The sequence below is a fragment of the Cyprinus carpio genome, unplaced genomic scaffold, assembly GCF_018340385.1.
Source record: "Cyprinus carpio isolate SPL01 unplaced genomic scaffold, ASM1834038v1 S000006565, whole genome shotgun sequence".
In the NCBI taxonomy this organism is placed as follows: Eukaryota; Metazoa; Chordata; class Actinopteri; order Cypriniformes; family Cyprinidae; genus Cyprinus; species Cyprinus carpio.
In genome coordinates, this window is record NW_024879227.1 from 28,779 (window position 1) to 33,862 (window position 5,084).

A 5,084-nucleotide genomic window follows, 5' to 3' on the forward strand; every position below is an offset into this window, starting at 1 on the left:
AAAATTTTTAAATACCTGAGTATATTGGTTGTATTTTATATATTGTTTTCCCTTATGCTATATTTTATAAGCTGGGAATTTCCTTTGTTCGTTATGTTTCCCCAAATTACAAAAAAAATATAACAGATATAATGTGCTCTATTGTGAAGTTTTTTTCTTTAACACAACCCCATTTCCCAGCATAAAAAACTGTAAATTTCCATTAATACGCAATAATTTATGCGACCCCAAACACATTACAAAATTTTAAAGTCGCAAATTCCCGCAAATTTTAATTTTGACTGGTCTCGTATTTTTTGTGGGATAATTTTTCATATTTAGCACAGAGTGTTTTTTTTTTGTTTATTTGTTCTAGATTTTGAATGATAATTAACGTGATGCAGGTAAAGGTAAGCTCATTTCTCCCCTCTTTTTTCCGCTAAATGTTGCAGAAACTCACTTTGCATAAACGCTAAACCCCCAAAAATGCTTTTTGTTTTGTTTTTTTATTAAACCAAAAAAAAAAATTTTCAATTTTATTGAATTTTAATATAAACGAATTTTCTGTGTGAATATGTGGTTAAAATATTATTTATTTCGGGTGATTGCCCCAGCTGGAATTTCGCATCCATTACTCACCTCCCTTTCTTCATTGTCACTGATCTTCAGAAATCTTCTAATAATGATTATTTACTGCTCAAAGAAACATTTCTGTTATTTCAGTGTTGAAAACAGTTGTGCGCACAATATTTTTGGGGGAAATTATATTTTTATTCAAAGGTTAGGGACTGTATGATTACAAAAAATAAAAATTATATTTTTATTCATCACCAAGGATGCTTTAAATTGAGCAAAAGTGACAGTAAAGGCTTTTATAATGTTATAAAGATTTCTATTACAAATAAATGCTGTTCTTTTTTTTGAAACTTTCTGTTCACTGTGAATCCTAAAAAATAAAATGCATCACAGTTTCCACAAAATTTGGCAGGCCCAAAACTGTTTTTTAACACTGAGAATAATCAGAAATGTGGAAAGGGGCGGCCTAATGGTTAGAGATCGGACTCCCAATCGAAGGTGTTGTGAGTTCGAGTCTCGGGCCGGCAGGAATTGTGGGTGGGGGGAGTGCATGTACAGTTCTCTCTCTCCACCTTCAATACCACGACTTAGGTGCCCTTGAGCAAGGCATCGAACCCCCAACTGCTCCCCGGCCCGCCGCAGCATAAAATGGCTGCCCACTGCTCCGGTGTGTGTTCACAGTGTGTGTGTGTGTTCACTGCTCTGTGTGTGTGCACTTCGGATGGGTTAAATGCAGAGCACGAATTCTGAGTATGGGTGTCACTTTTCTTTAAACTTCATAATCATAATCTGTTTCTTATTGAGCATAAAATCTCATATTAGATGAATTTTTCTGAAGATCAGGGGACCTGAAGACGGGAGTAATGATGCTGAAAATACGCTGCCATCACAAAAATAAATTCCCTTTTAAACTATTTTCAAACAAAAAAATGACTATTTTAAATTGTAATAATTTTTCAAAATTTCTCTGATTTTTATTAAATAAAAGGGGAAAACGCTTTGGGGCCCCAAAAAGACTTCCAATTATTTTGGAGAACCCGTGACTTATTTCAGAAATGAAAGAATGTGAAAAAAATTTCCCCCTAAACTTCCGTTCACAGGCAGGAACAAAACCCCATGTCACCCTCTCTCTTTTTTAAAGTCATCCTCCTGGGCGACGGTTGGATGGGAAAGAGCTCGCTCATAAACCCGTACGCCAAACCAATTCGCGCCCACCCCTTTTCACACCTCGGCGTGGGTTCCAATAAACCCCGGTGGGGCCCCGGCCGCAGGTCACGGGCGATCTGGGACACGGCGGGTAGGAGCGACCCCCGCAGCTTGCGGAAAACCCTTCAAAAACCCCGGGGCCCCCGACTGCTGCTGCTGACCTTCGCGGGGACGCGCCAGGCTTCTACCTCACACTGGAAAAAAGAGTTATTACAACCCGACCAAAGGAGCCCGACGGCTTCCCTTTCTTTTTGGGGGGAAACAGGTGGCGGACGGGAGGCAGGTGCCCCAGCGCGAGGTGCGGATGGGTGCGGGGAGAGGGGGAGGAACCCGGGGATTTCGGCCCCACCCCAAAAGAGCCACCAACGTCGCGGCTGCATTCGAGGAAGCCGTCAAAGATTTGGGGCTTTGGAGGAGGGACACGACTTTGTTCCAACAGAAAAACCGTTACCTCCAAAACCCTCGCAGCAGCACGCTTTCTTTTTAACAGACCAAACACCCCCCATTAGTGAAGCGTCTGCGTTTTTATTTGACATGCATTTTACTGGGATCATCATTTTCCTCCAAAACCCACTGGGTTTTCATTGGGGGGGTTTTTTGTATTGAATGAACTTTTAAATTTTAAAAATGTTCTGTCATTCAGAGGGTTTTATATATAAATGTTGTGGTGTTGTGGGGGTTTTTGGGTGGGGTTGTGTGTTCTTAGGGATTTGGGGGGTTCTGCTAGAGGTTTTAATTTTTCTTGCAGGCAGTTAAAAAAGTGAAGAGCAAATGCAAAAAAATAAAAAAACCATCCTTTTTTTTCATTAAAAATCAAAACCCGTCCTTTAAAAACGAGGGTTTTTTTGAGAAGGCAGCGGTAGCTAGCACTTATTTTCCCACAAAACATTTTTGAATTTTATTTGTCAAAACCCCTATAGGCAATATTCTTTTCATTTTAAGTAAAAAAAAAAAAAAAAAAAAAAATTTAATATATATATTTGTTTTGTAAAAGGGGGGGTTCTATCACATGTTGTTTTTTTTAAAAGAAAATGCATTCTTTTAAGGATTTTTTAATATTTTTCCGGGAAAAACAAGCATGCAGTTTTTTTTTTTCTCACGGGGGGCTTTTTGTATTTTTTTTTCCCTATACTGTGTTAACTTTGCGGGGGGGGGGGCGTTCATACCTATGTGATCATTTCTAATATATAATATTAACATAATTATTAGAGAGTGCCAAATATATACACAGTACTTAAACTAAAATATGGATGAGGTGAAGGGTTAAGCTCGTACTTGAAAAGAAGACTAAGATTCAATATAGTAGATTGTTAAATTGAAATTAAAAAAGTGTTGAACATACTTGATGAGATTGTTTAATTGTTTCAAGGTTATTACTGGACGACGGTAATGTACACAATCATCATGCAGTTGACCACAGGTTATAGATGTTGTATTTTAAAGGTTTAGTGTGTAATTTGTGCAGAATGCATTGCTTTTGTGATGCTTTAAACATCTTTATTCAGACACATCTGTCGTACAGCAGCAGGTGAGAATGTGAACGTAAACAACTGAAACGTTAAAATATGTATCTGACAGTACAATCAACACGCCTGTATATTTCTGCATGACAAGAATGCAAAAACAAGAGTACATGTACAAAATGAATCAACTGAGCAGATGCTTCTTCCCAAGAACTGCATTTTCCCTCTCGAAAGCTTGTGGAGCGAATCGGTGCGTTGGCTTGTAGAAGGGATTTCATGGAAAAACTGGGTAAAAACACACAAAATTTTTTCAAATTTAAATGCAGGCATTCGTACGGTACTGAAATATCACTACAGATTAATATGTGCTTTACCTTGATGTACAGATCATAAACATCTTTAAAAAAGTTTTTGATTCCGTCCTCTTGCCGGACGTCATGGAGCATATGAATCTCAATGTATGCAGGGAAAGTTAAGGAATCTGAATTAAACGGATCTGTTCTTTATGGGGAGTCTTGTACGGTTAGTGTCAAAATTGATTCAGCTGAATAATAATATCTGGATGGCTATCGCGAACGAGCAGGGATACCTGTTATACCAAAATTGCCCAATATACATATAAAATGGGTGAAATACCATTGTATAACTGTATAAAAAATTGTAAAGCAAAATTTCTAGCTTCTCCGTTTTATAGAGTTAAAAACTATTTACAGAAATCAGAGTCTTATAGTTAATTAAATAATTGAAATATATATGTTTTGTGTTAATAAGTTTTCAGTTTAATTAAAATGTCAAGCCAGAATTTTCCTAGACATTTTCTGTTTTATAAAAGTACACAATATTTACAGCACATCAGAGTTATTATATAGTAACCTAAAATTAAAATTAATGTAGACAATAGGATTTTTCAATTTTTATATATTTTCACTTTGAATTAAAATTGCAAAGACAGGCTTTCCTAAAATTTTTCTCAGTTTTATCGTTACCCAAATATGTACAGAGGAAATCAGAGTTAGTATAATTTAGAAATGAAACTTAATTGAGAAAATATAAATTTTTCCGTTTTACCTTTTTTTTTTTTCAGTTTAACTTAAGAGTTATCCCGCCCAGACTTTCCTCGGCATTTTTGTTTTATAGACGTTAAAAACATTTACAGAAAATCAGAGTTATTATAGTTAATAGAATTAAAATAATGGGAATTATATTTTTCAATTTTTAATTTGTTTTTTCGTTTACTTAACATGCAAGAGAATTACTAAAACTTTGTCTCAGTTTTATAGTTTAATTTTTTTTTTTTTTTTGGTTTTACTCAGCAAAAAAAAAAAAAAAGTCACCAAGGCAAACGTTTTCATTTCTTTAATTAACACTGTCCTTAACAAAATTTAAAAGTAAGTATATACTAATTACATAAAATCTTAATGTCTACAAACATTCAAATGGGACTAAAGCGCCTGATTTATTGGCTGTTGTATGTGTGTTTGATGGTGATATGGCCCGCAAGCAGTGACGAGCGCGGACACGAACCACTCGTTGATTTGTCCACGGTCTTAAGGTACATGCTTGCTGGACTGGCCACCTGTTCCACCACCAGATACAGAGCAGCATGCAGCGATGAATGGTTCAGATGTCTGTGGTCCTCCTGTCAACACACCACAACAACGACACATACCGACAAACAGAATAACAACACACCCAAAACACACACACACACACACACACACACACAACAAACCCAGTCCGCATCAGCGCAGGCATGTGAACTGTAATGTTCTTCATTCTTCAGCAATCATCATCAGACTCACCTTCGCTTCGGTCTTTCGGAGGGAAGAAAACTCAGCTTCAAACACGGGGTATCATGAG

General features: G+C 36.7%; 1 pseudogene; it reads right to left on the reverse strand.

The window, feature by feature from the left end:
- The window catches only part of LOC109061880, a 25,363-nt pseudogene extending 24,731 nt beyond the window's left edge, over positions 1-632 (reverse strand).
- Between the last annotated feature and the right edge of the window lie 4,452 nt (positions 633-5,084).